At 31.0% G+C, this 21,030-nt stretch overlaps 1 protein-coding gene across 1 annotated transcript in view; it reads left to right on the top strand.

Annotated features, from left to right (window-relative positions):
• Nucleotides 1-566: 566 nt before the first annotated feature.
• LOC118199015 (uncharacterized) overlaps nucleotides 567-21,030 on the top strand; it is a 321,168-nt gene continuing 300,704 nt past the window's right edge. The window contains exon 1 of the mRNA XM_085807260.1: nucleotides 567-832. The gene's annotated coding sequence lies outside the window, so the exon portion shown is untranslated. The remainder of the gene's footprint in view (nucleotides 833-21,030) is intronic.

Here is a 21,030-nt window from a genome sequence, read left to right as displayed (position 1 = left end):
TTCAAAACATAGCGTGATGATTTCTGGCGGATGAAGGATTCAACATTGTAATTTAACGTTTCATTTAAAGACAACTCAATCGAATAAATATGTTAACATCAACGTATATATATTTATTGAATTTTTATTATCGTATAAAATTTATTGTTGCAGTTTTAATTTGTGCCTGCATGTGATTATATTTCCCAAGAAATTTACCTGTTTATTGGAGTAAAATACTTTACTCGATCCTTTACTCTATGTTAGAAACAGTGTGACAAAGTTGAGATCACCCAATGATGATATAATGATTAAGGAAATAATGAACCTGTTGTTATCGAACTCGATCCGAGGTAAAAAAGGGAAATAATAAAACTCTGAAGAAAAAAAGTCCACAAAGTGAGAAAACTGAAACCACGTGGCTTGAAGAGCCAGTTAGTAGGTATAGGAAATGAAACCTGGCTAAGCACATGTAGCCGTTTCTGTGTCGTCCTAAAGTTGCTATAGTAACAGGGGAGTGGTAAGCTTAGTGGTCCCAGCTCGTTTTACCATTATTTGATGAGTGATGAGAACAGGAGGGTTCGCGCCCTCCGCACTGAGTATTAGCATTATGGGCTAACTGTGAACCAACCATCAGTCTCACACAACAACCGTCCTTCTCGCAAGGTAAGGCGATTAGAACTCTGACGTATCACGGCCTTAACATCGTCTTGAATTGCTATGGTATATTTGTCATTAATGTTCGCGATTTCATTTCTTCTTGTTCTTCCTTGTATTGTTTCTGTTTTAAGTGTTGGAAGAAGTTTATTTTGTTCCACACCAGCTAACGTTTAGAATTCGACGAATTATAAAGGTGAGTTCAACAGGTTTTTATGAAATGTGTTTTTTTATTTAAACTGTATATTTTTCTATATAAACCCCCAGAAAATGAAACCAAAAAATTGTTTTCCTATTTATAATAAAGAGAGACTGTACGATTTATAGAAATAGTTTCAAGAATTAAGAAAATTCATTTTGTTTTAATTCTTCAGCCCGAGAAAATTAAAAACTGAAATTTTTGACACAAGTTATTTATTATTGCGGAATATTATAATATTGGTTTCAGGCAGATGTTATGTGTATCTAAAGAATTTTCAAAAATTGCTATTGAATATCATACTTTTCAAACAAAGATTAATTAAAATTACCCGAGTATTTGAATTTTTTTCCGATGCTGTATATAGATTGCAATTAATCAGTTTCTTTCTAATACCATTTTATTCATAAAAATTCCATACTTTAAAAAGATAGAATATTAATAGCAACTCGTAATTAATATAAAAAAGTTTCATGTTTTCAGTTTTATAAAACTAATACAAAATAGTTGTATAACTTTTTTTATAGTAAATTATAAAAGCTCATATATTTTTAAAAAAAGTAGAATTTAATTATTTATATGTACTGTTTCCTTAGAAATTTATGAAAAGTACAAACGCTGATATAAAACTGTAGAGCATTATATTAATTTAAGTTACGCGAAGTAGTTATCGCTTATGTACGGCATTTTTTACAAAAAACGGATTTTGAAAATTTAATAAAAATATGCTTTTCAAAAATAGTTTCTATGTTTGAAAAATCTTACTTGTGCGTGTATGTATTTTCTATACTCTGCTTCCAGCTAGATCAAAAAGGTTTGCATTAAAAAGCATGATTTTAATGGTAACGTTATTTAAGTATCTATATTTCAGAATTTGGTCATTTACTAAAATTTATAGATTTTAAAAAACAGAATAATAGGCAAAAGTTATTGCTAAATTTATGCATTTGGTGATTGATTAATGTATTTAAATACCCTCGAAGCAATAATTAAGACAGATATGCAGGTAGCCAAAAGACTGAAATGCATTTTGAAAACGTTTGTTTCAGTTTGAACAAATCACAATATAATAATGGAGAAGTTTTATGGTATTAAAGATGTTATTTTTGGTTAAATGATATAATGTTAAACATATCTAAGCATAAAAGCAACAGATTGGATAATTTAATTTTGACAAAGCATACGAGAGCTATCTGCATAAATGTCCTCCCGTGCTTCAATGAGAGCATAAAGAGGGATGGAATCCGAGAATTTATGATCCTTCTTCACTTATTACCAAACTCTTCGATAGATTTTAAGGGACCACATCTCAAAAAGATACTATTTTCACAAACATCCCCTCTTTAGTGGCCTTCGAATATGGGCTCAAAAGCTAACCATCACGCTGTCATGTGCGACTTGAAAACGACAAGTATATAACACAGCATGTATTTATATTTAAAGGATGCTCAGATAAAGAAATGAAATTCATAAAATGTTGAGCTCATTTTTTACATTAAAGATTTTAATTGAATACAATCAACAATTTTTGAAAGGATACTTTGTTTAACTTTGAGTAATTATATAAATATAAAATGATAATTTTAATCTTATGGGGGGGAGTATATCTAATTGTTACAGGTATCAACTGTTATAAAGTAAATACAATAAATTTATATCCAGTTTATATCCAGTGCCTTAATGTGCTCAAACAATGTATGCTTGCTTATTTTAATAGCTTCAAATGACCTTTACGTTTTACCTGTCCTCGAGACTTCTATGAAGCGTGGGAATATTTTACTGCTTGTATGGAGAACGAAATCATTGCAGATTATAAAAACAGAGCTTTACTGTGCTAAAAGTTTGTTACAGTGTTAACCAGTTTTCGCTCGTTTCATTCAAATTAAAGTAGATTTCGAATGACTTTACCATTAAAATTCACCATTAAAATTTAGTAAATACCATTAAAATTTAGTAAATATGTTACTAAATTTTAATGGTTTACTAACCATTAAAATTCACCATTCAACATTAAAATTTAGTAAATATGTTTCACCATTAAAATTTAGTAAATATGTTAGAGAATATATGCATTACAAAAAAGTTAATTACTTAGTTTTAAATTATTGTTTTTTCAATTCCTTGATCTGAACATACGAAGCTCGTATCATTGTTAACTTCAACTTCCTCTTATAAACAAGTTCTGATGACTAAGCAAAGTCTAAAAGTTTACAAATAGTTTCATGTGCCTAGTTTAAGTATACGCTAATATTTTATAGTAAGTATTTTAAAATATTTCGTATTTCAGGAAATTCACTGATATACACTAAGGAATCCAATATTGCATTTCTTTAGGTATGTGCATATGAAATTCATTTGGAATCTCATTCACATAGTGAGAATAATAATAATAGGTATTACATTAAGAAAATGACATTAGAGGTTCGAGGAAATATTATGCAACTTTAGTAGCAGAATATGCGTTTATTCTGCGATTTCAAGTTATTTTTCTGCAGAATACTTTCTATTAGGAATTGGAAAAATATACTATTCCGGGCACGTGGGCGGGTTGTTGCTCAGCAAATAACCTAATGTCGCGCGGTGCATGCAGAACTAGAGATACGAGGAAAGGAAACATAATTTTCACTCTACATAAAATTAAATGTATATCCGAGCACGTTTGTGAACAAATCCCCAAGGAGTAAATTGATAGATTATATTTAATCACATTTCCTTTTTCTTTCATGTATGCAATAATGTGACTTTTGATTTAAAAGAAAGATTACAGTCATAATCCAAAAAGAGGGGAAATGAAAGAGGATACAATATACTGGTAACTCTTTAGTCATAAAGGAAATGAATTTTATTTACGAGGTTTAGAAAATAAATTTTTAGAAAATGAAATTATTACGAAATGAATCTTAATTATTGACAATTAACTTACAGTTTTGACTTTTGACTCTAAAACTTAGCTCTGCTTATAACAAAAATATTAATTTCTACGCATAATGATAAATATAGGGCTTTCAGTGGTAGCTTAAAGTCACATTCCATGATAACTTTTTGTTATGAAAAACTACATTTAAGGGGACTCATACACCTTAAAACCCATAAGATCATCGAATATGTGACTGTTGCAAGAATTGAGATAACTTATTTATTTTAAAAGCAATTACTTCCAACCTTTTACAGCTGACTACATAATATAGCTGCTGTCTGAAATAGTCATCAGAAAGTTTGTGTTGCCACAAATACTTTTATAATTTAATCCGCTTTGTGACAAAAGTTTTCGTCATGTTTCCACCTTGCGCGCACAGTTTAAAACATTCTGTTGCATAAGTTAATTCCATATTTAATATATAGCTTTTATAACATTTGGAAACTAATGTGAACATAAAATTCTTTAAATTTTTATTTTATTTGGAGTTGAGTTTATAAAATGTATTTTATTAAAAAGTCTGTAATGTTTTCACCCATAAAATTTTTTAATATTAAAATATTCATCAGATTTTTGGTTCAGTTAGAAAATAGTGCCCATATAAAGAATTCCATCAAATTTCAAGTATGTATCATTAGCCATTTTTAAAATATTATGCGCGCAAGGTGGAAACATGGCGAAATATTTTGTCACAAAGAGGATTAAATTACGAAAAATATTTGTGGCAACACAAACTTTCTGGTTACTAGTTTCCAAAGCAGCTATATTATGTAGTCAGCTGTAAAAGATTGGAAGTAATTGCTTTTAAAATAAATAAAATATCCCAATTCTTGCAACAGTCACATATTCGAAGATCATGAGGGGTTTAAGGTGTATGAGCCCCCTTAAAATGAATCAATCTGTTTTGAGATGATTATTACATATTACAGTTGCCATTGAAATTAAATATATATAATTGTTTAGAATATGCACTGCTTTTCCTTATTTGAAGTTAATATAAAATAAAAAATGCATACATATGTATAAATAATATATATATCAGGCAAAAAGCAATATTACAGAGGTGTAAATTGAGTAACTTTCTATCGGTATCGAAAAAAGGGCGATCAGATACAGCTCGCTTTTTTCAGGCAAAGCATTTTTGCTTCTGAAGAAGAGGAATCTATGTCTGATCCCTCTTGGAAACCTACAGAGTTTGTTCAAAATGTACTTTTGTCTAAGGCTACTTTTGTGCTTATGTTTAAATTTTGTATTGGCGGTTTCTTTTCCAACTAAAATGCACACAAATATATAACTATAGTCTTCTAAATACAGTCCTGTTTGTTATAAAATATATACATTTACTCTTTAGATTGAGTATATTATTAAGATATGGATTATGATTTGGACCAAAATTTAGTGAAACTTGCTTTTGATTTCAACATTGCATTTTAGGCACTTTAATTTGAAAGTCATAGACTTAAATATCTGTAAAAATACAAAAAAGGATAGATTTACTTTAGTTTAATTCTTTGCAACCTTCGCAGGCCACTGAAGATTTCTTACGGTTTCTTTGATACTGCAATGTATAAGTACGTCTAGTTCGCATAAGAAAATGCTCGAAACAAATGCCAGAAAATGTGTTTTATGCTGATTATCTCCTTAGTGTTCATGCTCGAGTATGACTACGGTGATTTCCTAATTTGTGCTCCTAAAACATCGGTCTCCTGTTAAACGTTTTTATAAGCCTTTCAGGGTACGAGAACTAATGTGTTTTCTTTCAAAACAACACATGTTCATAATCTAACTATTTTCAGTTAAAAAAGTTATTATTCTGAACACGGGTTTCGAGATAAAACGAAATTGAAGGAGCTATTGAATTCAAATACGCATACAAAAATTTGGCATGCGTTCTAAAAACCTTCAATGATGCATGGCGCTCTTAAATTTTAAGGTTGACGGATAGTCTGTTTGTGGAAAGAAACGAATTTTCATTAACTCAGAGACTTATTGCTTTATATAATTTTTGAAATATTTTAGCATACCATAGCACATTAAATTATTTTTGAAATAAATATTAGTGAGGTTTAAAGACACTTTATAGAACCTATTAATCTACTTTTATCTTCATTGTGTAAAATTTCTCCCTTCGAATAAATAAAACCTTTCTACCGAAGCAAACGACGAATATTTCCATTCATTACATTTTAAGTATTTTGCAACTTAAAATATAAGCTGGAAAAATCTTCCTTAAATACAGAGAAGCAAGAAGCTTCTTTGTATTTAAGGAAGGGGAGGGGGAAAGAAAGAGGAAAGTAATATCTTAATTTTCTCTAATTTTGAGTCAAATAATTTGCCAAGCATAACTTTTTTCATGTCCACCAAATAATATTCCAGTATGAATAAAATTATCTGCAGCAACATGACATAGGAAGTTGAAGATTTAGATTAAAAGTGGAAACGTAGATTCATGTGCAGAGATGTTGAATATGATGTTTGTTTTGCATTAAAATTTAATCAGGACTTCTGTGATCCTTAAAAATTCACCGATCTCTGTTAATGGCAGTGATTATCTACGTATATGACCAATACTAATTTTGTAAGCTACCAATACTAATTTTGTATTGTGACCAATACTAATGACCAATACTAGTGACCAATACTAATTTTGTAATTTTGTATAGAATTGTTAAAAGCTAAAAAAGTGAGAAAAGAATTTATAGAAATTTTCTTCAAACAAACAAATATAATGTACTCAAAATTTGATCATTATTTTCACTTATACTTATTTTTATTTTAGGGACACATGAAAATAATTCTGGTAAATATACTTTATTTTTGTTATTCTCGCATGTGCTAATTTAAAAAAATTATATCTCACCCAAAATTTGATATTCAGCTGCGAAGTGTAAGAACTCAAAGGTTAAACTTGCTAAAGCTTATGTTGCAGTCTTTCATAGTCAATTGATGTGCTATATGTGTAATTTCTTTGTCAAATCTTAATTTTGAGGTATTAAAAATTTATTCATGTAAAGGAAACTTCAGGTAGACGTTGGAGAGATCTCAGAAGGGGAGAACAAAAGTAAATAAATAATAATACTGTAAATAATTAATAAAACTGAATCTCTGATTTTTTTTTACTTATTACGTGCTCCACCCTTAGACACTGCACGGAAAGGTACGGATGGCCTTGTGGAGGTCTTTTCTTTTGAGGAAGCTGGCTCGTATCCTCGTTACACATGGGGAAAACCACGGAAACGTCCATGCAGCCATCCCGTTCATCGAGACTCAATCACCGTCCCGAACTACCAGGGTTCAGCGTCTTTTACCGCTCGGCCGCTAGTGGGCATGAAGCTCTGATTCTCCCTTTGTTCTACTCTCATTTTCCCTTTTTTTAAGCTCATAAGTTTTTCTTTTTTCCTGTAAAAGGTTATGTGTGTTTCATAATGAATTTGCATATTTGGCTAGTTTTAGTTTGCTTATATATGATGGATTTTTACTGCAGTGAATTCAACAACATTTAAGATCCTCTGGCATCAGAATATAATTAAATATTATATCTTAGAAAATTACGTTTCGCTGTAATGTAAGCTACTTTGTATCTCTGCGGGCATAAATGAAAATGAGACTGTAAATAGTTATTTGCGTTATTTCGTTACGTTTGCAGAGTAAAAATATAAGCCGTCTTTTTTTTTGCACCAGTCATAACGCTTAAGCTCGAAAATACGCTAAATCAAGATTACTGGATTTTTAACACCTTTGATGAATACTGAAACTACTTTTTACTCTTACTCTGGGTGTTTTAGAGATTGTCTTATTTGCCTACTAAGTTCCAATTAAAATCTTTTAGGTTAGTGTGCAGGTTTAAAAGGAAATTAACCAGCGTTTATTACAAACCTAACTTGGGCTACGATTATAAATATAACTGATAAAATCTGCCATTTGTAAATTGGTAAAATGAAATGCACTTTCCAATGTATATCTGAGTGATTTCACATTGTATAAACTTCCAATAAGCATTTACAGTACCACACAAATCTAAAATCTAAAATAAATGCAGTTAGCACTTAGTATAGAGTGCAGTAACTTTGTATCAAATCAAGTTTATCTCACAGGAGGTTTAAATCTCAGTTTCTGAAAGTCTATACAATAAATGAATATAATAAGTAGAAGAATAGAACAGGAAAATGAAAGGGCTAACAAAATAACCGAAACCATTCAAACTAACCAAAATAGAGACTATTAGGTCTATTTTTGGTAGGGTTTATTTAAATTTTCTAATAGTCGTTTTTAATTTTGAAACCCTTTCCTTTAAATTCTTGGTTTCCACCTACAACTTCCTGCCAGAATGAGATTTCAGTATCGCGTTTTATGTAAAGGAAGTAGAAACAGTATTTTATGGGAAGTTCAGTCACTTCCGTAGTATTTATGGGAAGTTCAGTCACTTCCACCTACAACTTCCTGCCAGAATGAGATTTCAGTATCGCGTTTTATGTAAATGAAGTAGAACCAGTATTTTATGGGAAGTTCAGTCACTTCCGTAGAAACTCAGAAGTTCTCAGTAAAGCGTGTTCTGCCTTCGGGCCACGTCGTTGTTTTACGCCTATCTCACTACGCGCGGCCGTACTTTTACGTGCCTGCTAGTATTCGCCTGTGAGGTTTAATTACGGGACAACTTGCTTAATTATTTCTGTACAGCTTTCGCTAAAGTTTAGATAGTTAGAAGCCTTTTAGTTCCTGATTTTCTGTCTTAAGTTAAGCCCCAAGTGGAGGCTCTCCTGTAAGCCCGAGAGGGGCCGTCTGTAGTATTTCTTTGAGTGAATAAAAGGGTATTTTAACCCTTCTTTTAGGTTATATTTTATAGTTGTAAGAAGACCAGCTAATAGTCGCTAGACTCTTCACTAAACTTCTACTAGACAATGACACGTAAATTAACTAGAACTTATATGCTTTTCGGAGCATGAAAAACAAAAAATCAGCGATACTCTCCCCCCCCCCCAGATTTGAACTACTATTATTCCGACACCAGCCGGACCTGACCATGAAGGCATGCAGCATGAAGCATGCCTTCATGGTCAGGCCATACTGCACCATGAAGGCATGCAGTGGTGAAGGGGAATATCCCTTATAAGCAATGCTGGACAATTGCCTTATGATAATTAATACAAAGGGGCTTTGTCCCTGAAGGAGTATTGTTTTCGTTTCGCGATTTTGCGTTGAATCACTATAAATGTCCATTTCACTTTTCAAACTGTTGCCACCAAATGTTAGAGTACTGCATTATATTTGAATAAATTAAATAATAAAAAATCTGCATAAATGTATGTATATTTCTCATTTTAAAAATTTTTTTGATAAAACAACGCATTTTGATAAAACAACGGTAAATAGAGCCATTGAATTTTGAATGACGTAATTCTCCTACGAATACGGGCATGTGGAAGAGCAAATTTGAAATTTGGAATTTGTTTTATTATCGATTTCATGTTTTGTAACACTTTAAAGAATTTTTGATTAACAAATTCACAAATTCAAGGATTTCAAAGCGAGCAATGGCAATACTCTACGGGGGAGGAACCTTTTTATCTTCAGCGCGCTGAACTGTGTATTGGAAATTCTAAAGATATTCTTGTTTTAAAATTTTTTTGCGACATTGCTATTGAACTGAATTTTATTAAGTGCAGAGAACATATTTAGAAAATAAAGGTAACACACAAAATGTAAAAAAAAAAAAAAAAAAACGCCTCTTTGGACGAAATTTAAAATCTGAAACCTTTCAGATTTTTTTTCCTATTTTTTATTGTTCCGAAAACTTGCGTTAGGTATCTTAATCAACCGTTCAGGCCCGTTTTTCCGATTTTTAACTTATTTAAAATAATTTTTAAAAAACAATATTCGAGTATTTTACTAGACAATGCTACAAACTTGTACTGTTGTCATGAAATGACGTTTTGGAAAATTTAACTTTTATAACACTTCTTTGTTTTCACTTTAGAGAGCAAGTAATATCGAATTTAAAAGTGTATGAAGTGGTTGAAAATACAATACTTAAATTACTGCATAGTATCGGAGCAACTGCATAGTATCCGAGCAACTGCATAGTATCGGAGCAGTATGCAACTATTTGAGTCTCAGAGGCTCACTAAAAGTATTATGGAGAAATTCAAAGCAACGTGATAGTACTTGTCTTAATTTAATTGAAAAACTAAGGAATAAGGCGAAGAACAAATAACAGTAGTACTGAGCGTCTAGACTTCAGAAGTTTTTAAACACGTCATTAACCGCGCATCACGATCAAATATGATAGCTCTTGTCGATATAAAACAAAAGCAACACGATCGCGCTGTATGAGATTTAAACGTTTAAACTTTTAAACTTAACTTTTAGATTTAATTGCAATGTTACTTGGCTTCACCCGTCAATTTATCATAAATGCAGAAAATAGTTTTATTCAAACGCTGCGATGTTCGTGAACGAATGATTTAGAAGGAGCTGCGAGCAAAAAAAGTTACATTGTCTAAAATTTCTCCAAAATTGCTATTTTCTTTGTCTGTGCCCAGTAACAATCCGTCCACATGATATTTTAAACAATCCCTCAGATGATATAGTAGTTAGTGGAGCCTACTGGGGTACAGAAGGGCCCGGGTTCGAACCCCAGAGAAGATATGGATGTTTGTAAAAGTATAATGTTAATACGGCATGGGGCATTATAAATATGTAGCGAGCCGAAAGTCATCTAGAGAGGTTGGTGTCAGGGAACAGTTTGCGAATTAGTACTGTCACCTGTATGGTGCTCAAGGCTCTTGCCAGGCACCATCTTGCACTCCGTACAACGATGAATTTTGTGGGCTTGTTCTTATGTTACTGTCAGACAAGTGAGATAAGACACAACAACAACACGTTTAAACCAGCAGAGGAAAAAGAAACCCTTATTCGAAGAAGTAAATTTTTTAAGCTTAAATTGCGGCGCTTGTCCTTAAATATTAATTTTCAAACCCTTACTTCATAATATCAAGTGTTTGGGTGGTGTTATTTAAATATCCTCTCTATATATATACTCGTATAATCCCCTTATACCTAAATAACGCCAAGAATTTAAATAAGTGTTTTAATCTACTCCATTTCCAAATATATATCGTATACGGTGTGTTTGGAAATGAGTGGATAAAATGCTAGCCGCAACTCGTTTCATAATTCAAGACAAAACAGTCTTTACAGGAGTAGCTGTACTGTGTTTGTTTTTTTGAACATCTAGGTGCATTTTATACATTCCTTATACAAACCGATATATTATTATTGATTATGTATAACTTATAATTTTATGACCGTGGCGATTGCATGAGGTAATAAATGTACAAACGTCCAGTTCTTCTTCTTCAGAAGAAATATTTATTTTGTGGAAACTTCGACATTTATTGCACGCACAGCAAAAGTTATTTCTTTAAGTGGAATAGTTCTCAGGAGTTTAAAGTAGTTTATTCCTTTAAGATTCAAGTCCGCACGGAATTTTGTAGGTTCAACGCGTGCGTCTGTGTATCTTCCGTAAAAAATTTGAGTGAAAAATGCAAAATAACAACAACGGATTATGTTTCAAGCTGGTACATTGAGGACAGAAAATAAACCATTCGGCTGTTTTCTATCCTTTCTGATGTCTCCGTTACGCTTTTTGCGCTTCATCGGAATTCTTGCATGTCGTGACTACTTTTTCAAGAACTATCCTTTTGTTTTGGTGATAAGATTTGGGACAAAATTCCGTTTTGTTCAAGAAGAACAAAGATTTTGATATTATATAACACACAACTTTTCTTTTATTTATTCAAAATAAAGGAATTGTATTCAGTAAGGAATTGTTTTAGAATGCAAGCTGTTCAAACTTTTTTCATATGTTTTCCACATATTCCTGAGAGTCATTTGTAAATTGACTGAAACCGCATGATATGAAGCAAAAAATAAAACTGTTATGATGAAATTGTGCCTTTTTAACTCCTTTTCATAGAGAATTTTCCGTAAAAAACTAGGAAATATATTTGTGTCAGGAATGTTTATTTCAATTTTTATGCTTTATATATATATATACATATATATATATACATATATATATATACATATATATATATATATATATATATATATATATATATATATATATATTACGGTGAAACACCGAAACTTGGAGAATGTCGACATTCACATAGTCGCTTGGTGTATGTCCGAAATATTTTCCAAATACTCTTATTTCTGACTTATACCGGTAAATGTCGACATTCACCGTGTACTAATGGTGAATGTTGAACATATAAGAATATTACACTTTATTCTCCGTAATTCAGTCGCGGAAAAACGCACTTGAGAATTGAAATAAGAACATAAGAACTTAAAACACCCAGTACATTCAAAATGAGAAAGGAAAATAATAGAAGTTAAAAACTTGCTTAACTATGCAGTACGTTCTAAATGAGAAAATAAAATAATAATAATAAAAAACTTACTAAATTATGTGATTCAATTCTTATTTATTCCAACAACTTAAACTATTATGGCACTTTGAATTGCACAAAAGCCTCTTACTTTTACAAGTGCATTTATTTGTGGAACACTTCTTTTTGCAATGACGGCATGTATAGCCTTGCCCACCGCTTCTCGAATTAGCTGCAGCTGCTTCTCTCAGAGGCATTTCTTGAAAATAAATCTCATCTATAAAAAGTAACTTTTCTTTACAAATTACTCTTTGTCGACTCCTCTCTTTTCGACTTACACCAGAGTACATCTGTGATTGTCGACATACACCGGTGAGAGTCCGAATTTACAAGAATGTAATTCAATATTCTATCTTTCACCGACGTATTTGGTGAATGTTGACATTCTCCGGTGAAAGTCGATAGTCTCCAATTTCGGTCTTTCACAGTAACATAAATATAAATAAATAACATTTCGGTGAGATTTTAAAATATTTTCTTAACTTTTTAAAGAGTTCAGAAGTTTAGATGCTCCCCGATTTCTAACAATAGAACATTGCAATATATTTTTGGAATAATAAATCTCGGAATACTTGCATTTTTCTTATTTTGAGGCTGAATGTATTCATTTCTCAGCAACTTAAAGTTATATTTATTTACATAGATAAAGTTTAATCAAATAGAGTTTTTCAATCCTTTTTGAACACTAAGTTTTAAGACTTTTTATCTTCCCAAAAAGTTACAAATATTGCATTAAATCTAAATTTTCTAAGTTTCCTGTTTACAGTTTCTTTCAAAGTTATTTCTGAAAATTTAAACATTATAAAATATGACTATAAGAAGAGTAAAGATTCTTTTTAAAATTTTGTGAAGTTATCTTTGCTGGGAACAACAATCTACTTTCATGAGGCAAACATATTCACTTGCAGATTAGACCTATCATTTTTACTCTTCTTCTCATTATATAATTCCGGTACATTTTATTGAATAGTGGTGAGGAATTTGTGTTCGTTTGGAGTAACAGTGGTCTAACTTTGCGTCTTTCAAATAAAAAGTCTCATATTTATATTATCAAAAAGCAGTTGCTTCAAAAACGTTTGATAAAATTTCGAATACGTTTTCAGCACAAAATTAAAACAATAAACACTTTTCATTTTGTGTCCCTGTACGGTAGAGTGATTATCAAAGGCTAAATGATCTTCCAAATGCCATGATGCAAATTCCAGATTCCTCATAAGTCTTGGTTATTTGCATGTGTCCTCTCCCTCCTCATCGTCAGTGTAATATCGGTTTCTATGTGTGGCCCACTATTATCATTGCTCTAGACATATAACTGGCAGAAGAGGTCGATAATTTTCTTTGAATGCATTAAGTTGCAAGCATTCGGTCATTTGGTTAAAAATATTCCTGTAAATAATGGGTATTTTGTTGATAAAATGATCAGTATACAACCTTACAGTATATTGGTTCAAATATGGGCCTTTCCCGAGCTCGAAAAGAAATCCTCATCCTTTAGCACCACACTACTGTCTTTGCAGCTCTATTCTACAGAACAGTTTCGAGCATCACAGCTGCATCTTTATCGTCATTTTCATAAACCACACATTTGTAAATCATTATAAATAATTGTAAATTGCTTTGCCTGACACATTAGCCTAAGGTTACTTCAATAGTCTTGACGGAAACTAAAATCTCAAGGAAATATAAATATATGTTGGGAGTTTTATTTTTAATCTAACGAAAAAAATCTGTTTGTGATAATCTTTTACATAAACCATAACAGACTTCCTTTCCTAACCAGACTTCTAACAGAAAATATCTTCCTCTTTTATTGGTCACTAACTCAACCCACCTAAATTCCCAAATTTAATCTTCAAATCATAAGTCGATATGTTAATTTTTCATTTCAAAACTTATCTTATTTTTATGTATAATAAAGAAACACTCTTCTTCTTTTTAATTTGTTTTTCAGTAAAAAATTTTATTTCCGAGAGCGCAGTATATATCTCTTGCTTACCTTAACGCAATATTTAATTCTTCCAATAGAACCTAGTCGCTTTTGCTTGACGATATAAAAATTCCTTTTGATGGCAATTACTTGCCTCAGTTATAGCTTTAGCACTTCATTTAAAAAATAACTCACAACATCGACCAGATTTCTGTGAATAAAAAACACAGCATGTGACGAGTGCACTCGGTCACATTTTATGATCTGACCAAGAAATCAAGGTCAAGTACTAGAATGCAATTTTAGGCAGAAATAATGTGGGCCAGGTTAAAGACTCCTAGTAGCGCAGTTGTTGAGGATTAGTTAGCGGCTCTAGTGTTTCTCGTCTTTGCAAAATTTGAAAATCTAGGATGCAGCCTAGGCCAGCCTTGGCATTCTTTAATAGTTCAGTTGAAGACTCTTTGATTCTGATCTAAACCTGTAAACTAAGCCTTAAAGTAATTAATACTATTTCTTTTTACGAGCTATCAGAACACTAATTTAGTTGAAACAAGTGCAAAATTTTAAAACTTAACACTAAATTACAAAAAGTGCTATTATCTTTTAAAAAAATTATATGAAACACTAATGGTGTATTTAATTATGGCAAAGCACACTAGGGCTATCTGCCTAAGGGGACGGATACCTTCGTGGAGGACTTTCTAAGGAAAACTGGCTCGTACACACGTTACACATGGGGAAAACAACGAAAACACCCATGCAGTCCGCCCGTTCGCGGGATTCGAACCTCGGACCGAACTACCACTGTTCAGCGACATTACCGCTCGGCCGCTGGTGGGTTGAAACGCTAGTTACCTGATGCTTCTATATTAAGCTATACTGGAAGTAAATACTTGATTATATGTTATTTTTGAGTGATATGAAAGGAATGTCTTTATGATAATAACATACTTTAATACGATTCTTTTCTTTTAAATTATAGAGTATATATGGTAAAAAATCACTCGGTATTCTTTCTCGTTAAATGAAATAAACAATGCATAAAGAATAACTATTTAATAACGGTTACTGTTGAACTCTTACACGGCAATTATGTTGAAAAGGAGCAATGAGAATATTCTTCAGATGGAACTCTACTTGAAAACTATCGCGATAAAATATTATTCAAATATTTGAATGAAATCTTTGTATATCAAAGAAGGTTTTAATTATATCATTTTAAACTACTTATGTTTGAACTTCAGTAAATTAACAATACATGGAGCGAAATAAATATATTAATGCATGTTTTGAATTTGCCCCCAGAATTTCCATTTTTGTTTTGTTTACATAAGAACATCACAAAGAATTAGTGCTTGGTTTTTAATACTTATTTCGTTCTATGTTCCTACGTAATGAAAACAACAAATAAGAATCACAGAATGTTCATAAATTTAGAAAAATCTGAAATTTTAAGTGTTACACAGTACTTCGACTGAAGTCAGTTTATCACAAAATGTATCATGCAATGTACTTAGTGAGACATGAAATAATGCTATAATCAGTAATAGCACAAACTGAAAAACTGAAAATTTCCAATTGCATAGCGAAAGATTATAAAACATCTTTCATGTAGACAAGTAATCAGTTTTTACATAAACATTTCTCCTTCAGATAACAAATTTTATTTAGACTTAAATCTTCCTTTGTTATTAACTTCACATATTCTTTAGCACCAGCAATGTGACTACAGTCACTAAATGTACAAAATTTGATTACTCAGAACTTGATCAGAAATGCTGATAACGTTGTTTAATTATTTTAGAATCGAAATATCAAAGTTAAAGCACCTTATGATGTTTTGAAGATTAACCAATATTTGTCTTCGAAAGTCCTCCATGAAGCATCCCTCTTCTTAAATAGATAGACCTTGAGTGCTTTGCCATAATAAAATAAACCAAAATAAATGATACTTGTTCGCCTATAGGTGCTGTGTAGATCCTTGTTAATTGGAAAGATTTATTTTTTTGATTTGAAATCATACAGTAATAGAAATATGTAGTACTGCTAAATTGTTAAACGGAGATCATGAAACGGATATTATCTGAAGATAATAAAATATTCTTATAAGAAGTTCAGTATTATGATTTACTGTAGTTAAGAGATAACTGAGATAAACCAAACCAAATGATACTTGTGCGCCTTAGGTGCTGTGTAAATCCTTCCTAATTGGAATGAATTTTTTTTTGGTTTGACAGGATATAGTAATAGAAATATGTAGTACTGCTAAATAGAACAGTAAATCTATACTGTAATAGAAATATATACTGCTAAATAGTTAAACGGAGATCATGAAATGGATATTGTTTGAAGATAATTTAGAATATATTCAGTGTTATGATTTATTATAGTTAGGAGATAACTGATACTGTTTTATAGTAATAAAATGAGTTAGAATTAATATGTTGTTCTTCTCTTAATCACATAAGGCAATCTGAATTTTATTCACCAGAAAAAGGGCTTAAGAATAAAAATAATTCCTAACTAAAAATGGCTGCATACAGAAAATCCGGGTTAGTGCCGATATATTATGTTACCCTCCTTAATAATAAAAATATTTTAACATTAAATTTACTCTCTCAGTATATTTTTATTTTAAGTTAATGAAACGAGGAATATATTTCATTTCAGTCCGTTAATTTGTCGAACAAATGTTGAAATTTTCAAGTAGAATTACAAAGAATTATTAAGTCAGACATAAGAACTGAAGTCGTATATAATGAAACTCAAAATATTGATGATTTGTGCCAAACGTATTGTACAATATGCGAATCTTGTCGTAAGAAAACAAAAGTAATTTTTATTAGGTTTATTTTTTAGGGACATTGATTTTGTACTATATAGAATTTTCGACTTACTTGGGAACTTGTTCCTTTACATGAAAAATCTAAGATATGGGGCTTCAAATTTTGCTCAAATTCATTTGGAATTTCTTTATGGGATAATTTTAGAATGATTATTGAGTATACATTTCTCTAATTTTAGAATGATTATTGGGTATATTTCTCTAATAAGTACTAATTTCTCTAATTGCCTATTGCTGTATCGCAATGATTTTGAGTTAAATCATATAGCTGTAGAAAAACATAAAGCTATTTGTGTATACAAATTTAAATAGACAGATATAATTGAAAAATTACCTAAATCAAAATGAGTTCCTATAAAAATGGATTCAACATTAAATGCTAAAAACAGTACTAAAATAGCGGCACTGTCAAATTTTATAAAACGGAAAAAGAGAAAAAAGTCAGATGAACACAGATAAGATAATCGGCTCATCATGTTTTTGAAAATAACCTCCCACTAATCTTTCACTTCACAGACAAAATTTGTATTCACTACACAGTTAGCGAATGCAAAACGCTTATTTCTGCCTGGGATGGAATCTCGTTTCGTGAAGGGAAGCGAACGTGCACAGACAGATAATGGCAGAGCATAGATGAACAGATCTAATTTATTGAGATAGGAGGGAAAACATCCAGTGAAGCGGGCAGTGTTTCACAAATAAAGAAGAAAACTTGGTAGCTCCATATTAAAAGAATGTGATGAATGGCACTTGTCGCAAATAGGATCTCCAGGTTGATGCCAGAAAGTCAGACTGAATTCGTTGCATGCACAGGAAATACTGCTATTACTGCCATTTATACGCAGGTTTTTTAAACACCTTGAGGTATATTTTCAGAAGCTTTCAAGGTCATGGCAATTACGGTCTGATCTGAAGGGCAAAAGAAAATGCAATGCTTTAATTCTGAATTAGATGCTAAGCGATATCAAACCGCTAGAAAATGTAATTTCATAGCCATTTGAATTCATGCAAAGGTATGTCATGAGTATCTTCTACTAAAAAGGTATCATATTAGAATTAATTTGCTATTTAAATCATGAAATGTTTTCTGAAAATTTCTTCTTTGGAAAACATATGCGCATTATTTTCTGAATTTCTGTACTACACTGCTGAAAACAGGTTTGGCTTTACATTAAATTCGAATACAAAATAAAACATTTTCAAACACCCACAGATTTAAGTACAACAATATTTTGTACATACTGCTTTTTTGGAATTTTAGGTATTTGTTGAAGGAAACCTAGTGTACATAAAACTATAATTTAAGCGATTAAAAAAAGGAAATCATATTACTGACTATTGTATGTTCATAATAATTATATGTTGAGCAATTTAACATATATTAATATATAAAACTGATTTATTAACTTTTAAATAATTGGATATTAAGTGATCAAAATCTAAGTTAAACCTATTCGCGGTTTTAATTTAAAACGCAAAGAGAAATATGGATTTAAAGGTACTGAATTTATCAGAGAAAAAGAAAATGAGAAGGAAATGTAAATAAGCGTAAGAATACGCAATGAAACGATGAATAAGAAAGCCATGTAGAAATGTAAATCATTTACATAATCTCTGTTGTATTCCCATTTAATCTGACATTTAAAAATCAAAGAAGAAATTTGATTCCATCTAGTTCAAAATGTTATGAACTATATTGTGACTGAAAATAATTCTTTCAATATAAGGAATAGACCAGCTTTAGGTACACGTGCAACCTGTGCGAAACGTCCGGCAACTTGGATTGGGAATTCTAGTCTAGGTAATATATTATAGAAAGCACACCAGGGATTTCTGCTTAAAGGAGTTAAGGTTTGGTGCAGGATTTTCTAAGGAAAACTGGCTCGCGTTTACTTTACGCAAGGAAAAAACACAGAAACGCTCTTGTAATCAGCTCGTTTGTCGAGATCTGAAGCCAGTCGTCAGCTAGTTAGCCCTTCAAAACTTTTCGGAGCTTGTGGTCTGAACCAAAGATTATTGGTCAGATTGTTATTTCTGTATTGCAACTAGAAACGCAATTAGTAATACATATAAATATAGTAAAATACCATAATTTGGCATTTACTATGAGTCGCCTCATAGTGAGTTAGTCGCCTTTACCACATCCCAATGCACATCTAATTACAGAAAATGAGGAAGCCACCGAATTTTTATCACTAAGGTGATCATACTTTTAAAGAGAGTACATCTTTCCTGTAAACCTCATTTTGTAACTCAAGGCGAATTAACTAGTAGTTCTTTCATACGCAAAAATAACTCAGTACAGGAGAGTTATTTTTGCGTATGTAAATAATACATCGGTGATGTTAGCTTGAAAATATTTTTATATATTTAACACAACGAGTTTGAAGAACTTAAAGAAAGTATTTTTATACATAAGTATCCAAAACTAAGTTTTAAATACTTTAAAAAATATATACATACATTTGTATACATTTCATTTGATTAGGATTGAACAAACAGATAAACAACATGAGCTGAATGTTGAATTTACTACACGAAACAAAAATGTCTAAATATTAATTATTAATTATTAACATTAATATTATATATTAACATTAATATTATATATTAACATTAATATTATAAATTAACTTTTTATTCCGAGTATCAAAAATTAGTTGTTCCTAATGGAATTTATTTTTAAACTTATCTGTATAAACTTATGTAATATCTTGAAATTCACCTGTTGAATCACAATTTGGACAGAATCACAAAACTGGTAAATAAAACATCTCTTCGTACTGAAATAATCTATTCAAATCAAAAGCCTAGGTTTAACTCTGAATAGTAAGGAGTTTCCTTCATATTACTTCATTTAGTGTTTGTTTTTCATATCATTAAATCAAAAATAGTATTTAGAACTAAGTTTCTCTATAAATTAACTATTCTTTTTGACGTGAAGTCACGATTATTTATTCTTAATTAGAATAGTTCATAAAAGTCTGTTATCGTAATTTAAATCGCTAACAGCTTTAATAACGCATTTGATACAGAAATATGTTTCACATAACTACGCGAGGGTTTACAACCTTTTACAGCTAGCACTTAAAGCACGCTAACCTTGTGGTTTAATGTCTTAGATCACTGATCTCAAACTGCAAGAGGTCCAATCTAAAATCTCCTGATGGGCCAGTTTCTTTCAAACCAGAATGAAAAATTTTTTAAATAAATTTTAAATCTTATTTATGAATATTTATCTCTGAAATTTTTTTCAAATAAATCTAATGTCCTGAATTAAACATTAGATAACTTAATTTTAAAATAAACGGAATATAAATAAATTGAGAAAAACTTTCCATGTAGGATAAAACTTGAGAATGAAATATACAACTTATTATTTTTTTTATTTATTAAATTTTTCTTGGGCGGATACGGGGAAATAGATGCAAAAATTATAAACTTCTTTGTTTCTTACCACAGCTTTCAGCTACAACATCTCATGGTGTTCCGATTTCGATAAAGTTTGCAACTTTGGAGAAAATTTGCTAGAAACTATACCAATTATAGATGCTCTTAATCAACCTTATTCCTGTTTTTATACTTATTTATTTTCAACTTCGAGAAAAACTGTTTGGGTATAAATGTATTACCCAAAGAAGAGATTATTATTATTGCAAAAATTAAAGTAAGATAAGAAAATTTGCATTTTATCTACTTTTGGCACTTGATTATTGCACCTGAATATATACTACGCAACAGCTGTTCAACTTCCTTCTAGGTCTTTTGAAGTTTTGCAAAGCCCAGTGTTTTCAGATATATCGAGGTTGTACCAGTACAGTTCTAGCAGTTAATATTTTGAAAGTCTGCATTTTATCTGTTTTTGACACTTGATTATTGCACCTTAATATATTTTACGCAACAGCTGCTCAACGTTCTTCTAGGTCTTTTGAAGTTTTGCAAAGGCCAGTGTTTTAAGACAAACCGAGGCTATACCAGTACAGTTTTTACCAGTTAATATTTTGATATTTTTACTTTAGGAATAATTGTAACAATAAAGTAACAAATTAC

This window comes from Stegodyphus dumicola, chromosome X1, assembly GCF_044657685.1.
Source record: "Stegodyphus dumicola isolate Sdum_Otavi_A_Nest chromosome X1, ASM4465768v1".
NCBI lineage: Eukaryota > Metazoa > Arthropoda > Arachnida > Araneae > Eresidae > Stegodyphus > Stegodyphus dumicola.
This window is presented reverse-complemented; position numbering and strand designations above follow the sequence as displayed.